Raw genomic sequence first — 4,476 nt, 5'->3', positions numbered from 1 at the left:
CTAGCGGCACTCACACGCACGCACAATGTGTCTATAGCACGGAGTATATTGGCACTCACTGGAGTGTCCAACAAAACTACCGTACGGCACTTAATCACTCGTAAACACTGTACAGCTACTACAAAGTAGCGTCACTCGCACAACGGCACTTTCAATCACAATTAATTGTAAACACTGTACCGCTATGGTACAGCCACAACAATATTAGCGTCACTCGCACAACTGTAATACACCGGTACTCACACACGAATGTAACCGCAAAAGGAAATCACAAAAATCGCAAATCACCGCTTAGCACACGACACGTCCGCACTATTCAACAGTCAGACTGAGAATCAGTAGATAGGGACAGTAGGAATCTCGTTAATCCATTCATGCGCGTCACTAATTAGATGACGAGGCATTTGGCTACCTTAAGAGAGTCATAGTTACTCCCGCCGTTTACCCGCGCTTACTTGAATTTCTTCACTTTGACATTCAGAGCACTGGGCAGAAATCACATTGTGTCAACACCCGTTAGGGCCATCACAATGCTTTGTTTTAATTAGACAGTCGGATTCCCCAAGTCCGTGCCAGTTCTGAATTGATTGTTAATTGATAATCGTTATAATTTAAAAGGAATATATATCGAATGATATAATTCCTTAAAAATTTTAGCAAGAAAGTTCCACAATTGGCTACGTAACTACTATCCGGGGAACAAGAATCGTAATTCTCTATTTACCCAGAACGAGTACATAAACCATGGTATTGCTTCCCAATCAAGCCCGACTATCTCAATCTTCAGAGCCAATCCTTATCCCGAAGTTACGGATCTAATTTGCCGACTTCCCTTACCTACATTATTCTATCGACTAGAGACTCTTCACCTTGGAGACCAGCTGCGGATATTGGTACGGCCTGTTGAGAAGTTTGCGTGACCCCACCATAAATTTTCAAGGTCCGAGGAGAAAATATCGACACAACAGTAAATGTCATGCTCTTCTAGTCCATCTACCATATCTCTCTTCGAAAGACTTCCATGGTAGTACGACTATAAAACAGAAAAGAAAACTCTTCCGATATCTCTCGACGGCTTCTTTATGGTCGTTCCTGTTGCCAGGATGAGCACAAGGCCCATTTTTAATAACAAACGGATACTCAACAGGTTACGGAATTGGAACCGTATTCCCTTTCGTTCAAAATAATTCAAGTATTTTAATTATTTTTAAATATATTTTTATTAATATTTTTTTTTATTAAAAACTTGAAAATTTTCGGCTTTCGCCTTGAACTTAGGACCGACTAACTCGTGATCAACCACTGTTCACACGAAACCCTTCTCCACTTCAGTCCTCCAAGGTCTCATTCGATTATTTGCTACTACCACCAAGATCTGTACCAATAGCGGCTCCATGCAGGCTTACGCCAAACACTTCTAAGCACACTATTGTACCCTCCTACTCACTAAAGTTTCAAAATTTATAAATCAATCGAAATTGTTTTATAAATCATCTACTTTAGCGGTAATGTATAGGTATACAACTTAAGCGCCATCCATTTTAAGGGCTAGTTGCTTCGGCAGGTGAGTTGTTACACACTCCTTAGCGGATTACGACTTCCATGTCCACCGTCCTGCTGTTTTAAGCAACCAACGCCTTTCATGGTATCTGCATGAGTTGTTAATTTAGGCACCGTAACATTACGTTTGGTTCATCCCACAGCGCCAGTTCTGCTTACCAAAAGTGGCCCACTGGGCACATTATATCATAACCTCAACCTTCATATCAAGAAAGGTGAGGTTCTTACCCATTTAAAGTTTGAGAATAGGTTAAAATCGTTTCGACCCTAAGGCCTCTAATCATTCGCTTTACCAGATAAGATTATTTTATATAATTTTTAAATGCACCAGCTATCCTGAGGGAAACTTCGGAGGGAACCAGCTACTAGATGGTTCGATTGGTCTTTCGCCCCTATACTCAATTCTGACAATCGATTTGCACGTCAGAACTGTTTCGGTCTTCCATCAGGGTTTCCCCTGACTTCAACCTGATCAAGTATAGTTCACCATCTTTCGGGTCACAGCATATATGCTCAAGGTACGCTCCAGTTAGAGGTATAAATAATAATAAATTATCATTATACATAACTATATGGAACGCCCCGGGATTGAATTAATTGACTATTTATTAAAAAATAGACTAAAAATTAATCCCATTATATTTAAGTTAAGTTAATTATGCCATTAAGTTTAATATAACTCAATGACTTGCACATATGTTAGACTCCTTGGTCCGTGTTTCAAGACGGGTCCCGAAGGTATCCTGAATCTTTCGCATTGTTAATCATATAAATGCATACAAATAAATATTAATATCATAGATATTAAATTTTTTGTAAAATTCAAAAAATGAATTTTAGCATTATATATAATAAAATCTATCAACACTTTATCAAATCATTAGTATTTATTTTATGTTAATATGCTTAAAAAGCAAATTAATTTAAATAAACTTAATATCACCAATGATCTTTTGATAAATACTTTATTATGTTAATAGATTACAATGTCCTTATATGAAAAAAATGCACATTATTTTTTTAATTATTTAATGATGAATTTTTCATAATGGATATTCAGGTTCATCGGGCTTAACCTCTAAGCAGTTTCACGTACTATTTAACTCTCTATTCAGAGTTCTTTTCAACTTTCCCTCACGGTACTTGTTTACTATCGGTCTCATGGTTATATTTAGTTTTAGATGGAGTTTACCACCCACTTAGTGCTGCACTATCAAGCAACACGACTCTTTGGAAATATCTTTCTAGTAATCATTAACGTTATACGGGCCTGGCACCCTCTATGGGTAAATGGCCTCATTTAAGAAGGACTTAAATCGTTAATTTCTCATACTAGATATTAAGATATTCCATACACTGCATCTCACATTTGACATATAGACAAAGTGACTTAGTGCTGAACTATTTTCTTTTCGCTCGCCGCTACTAAGAAAATCCTTGTTAGTTTCTTTTCCTCCCCTCATTAATATGCTTAAATTCAGGGGGTAATCCCATATGAGTTGAGGTTGTTTTAATATTCTTTTTTTATCTTCTCACAATTTAATAAAAAAATTATATCATCTTTTCATCTCTATTTTTCTTTTCTCCTTTTATATATTGTAAATATATAAAAATAATAATAATGTAAAATGAGGCAATCCTAGAATAAAAAATTTAATTTTTATGCTAGACATTCCTCCTTTTAATTACATATATAAATTATTATTTTATATATATATATATAAATAATATGAAAATTTTTTGTAAAGAATACTTAGATTCAATATTTTCATCATTTCATTTTATTTGAGAGGATTTTTTTTTTAAAGAATATATAATAAATAAAATTCATTATATATCTTTATTTTTTTTGCTATTAATATTATGAATTATTTAAAATCCAATAATATACACATTTGCTTAAATTCAATTATTTTTATAAAAGAATAAGCAACTTATTTAGCATAGTCTTACAACCCTCAACCATATGTAGTCCAAGCAGTACTTTAAAATTGAATTTAATGTACATAACAGCATGGACTGCGATATGCGTTCAAAATGTCGATGTTCATGTGTCCTGCAGTTCACACGATGACGCACAGTTTGCTGCGTTCTTCATCGACCCATGAGCCAAGTGATCCACCGCTTAGAGTATTTTTTTATTTATTTTTATTTATAACAAATGTCAATTTTTTTTTGCATATATTAATTGAAAGAGTAAAATTAAATAATATTAATAATATATAAATTGATTTTCTTTCAATAATATATATCAAATATATTTAACTCTAAACATTTTTATTAAGTTGCGAATGTCTTAGTTCAACAATAATACAGTGGTGGTATTTATTATGATTCAATTATTTTGTATTTTTTTAATCATTTTATGTATATATATAATAATATAATAAATATATACCACTTTTGTTATTGTGAACAAATTAACTTATCATTCAATCAAATGAATAATAAGTACAACTTTTTATTTTCATGTTTAAAGGTTTTTAAAAGAAAAAAATAAGAAAAAACATTACAAAATGTACCATCATATATTATATTTAATATGATATAATTGATGGATCACAAATTGAATGAAAAAGAATAAAAAGAATTATGGATTCAAAATAATTATATAAATTTTTTTTTTTTTTTCTTTTTTTTTTTTTTTTTTTTTTCTTTTTGTTCGTTTGTTTGCTTGTCTGTTTGTTTGTTTGTTTGTTTGTTTGTTTTTCTTACGGATATGGAACACAATAATGATCCTTCCGCAGGTTCACCTACGGAAACCTTGTTACGACTTTTACTTCCTCTAAATAATCAAGTTCGGTCAACTTTTGCGAAACAACCGTGACACACGAGGCGTCACAGTGATCACGTCCGGAGACCTCACTAAATAATTCAATCGGTAGTAGCGACGGGCGGTATGTACAAAGGGCAGGG

At 33.1% G+C, this 4,476-nt stretch overlaps 1 non-coding gene and 2 pseudogenes across 1 annotated transcript in view; all 3 read right to left on the bottom strand.

The window, feature by feature from the left end:
• Positions 1–286: 286 nt before the first annotated feature.
• On the bottom strand, positions 287–3,068 carry LOC129251429 (large subunit ribosomal RNA; annotated as a pseudogene).
• A 444-nt stretch (positions 3,069–3,512) lies between these two features.
• Positions 3,513–3,693, bottom strand: LOC129251410 (5.8S ribosomal RNA; annotated as a pseudogene).
• Positions 3,694–4,290: 597 nt separating this feature from the next.
• Positions 4,291–4,476, bottom strand: part of LOC129251417 (small subunit ribosomal RNA) — a 1,991-nt gene continuing 1,805 nt past the window's right edge. Inside the window, exon 1 of the ribosomal RNA XR_008582965.1 lies at positions 4,291–4,476. This exon is cut by the window's right edge and continues 1,805 nt beyond it. This is a non-coding gene — a ribosomal RNA (small subunit ribosomal RNA).

The sequence above is a fragment of the Anastrepha obliqua genome, unplaced genomic scaffold, assembly GCF_027943255.1.
Source record: "Anastrepha obliqua isolate idAnaObli1 unplaced genomic scaffold, idAnaObli1_1.0 ptg000014l, whole genome shotgun sequence".
In the NCBI taxonomy this organism is placed as follows: domain Eukaryota; kingdom Metazoa; phylum Arthropoda; class Insecta; order Diptera; family Tephritidae; genus Anastrepha; species Anastrepha obliqua.
Note: the sequence above shows the minus strand (reverse complement) of the source record. Positions and strands in the feature narration are given on the sequence as shown.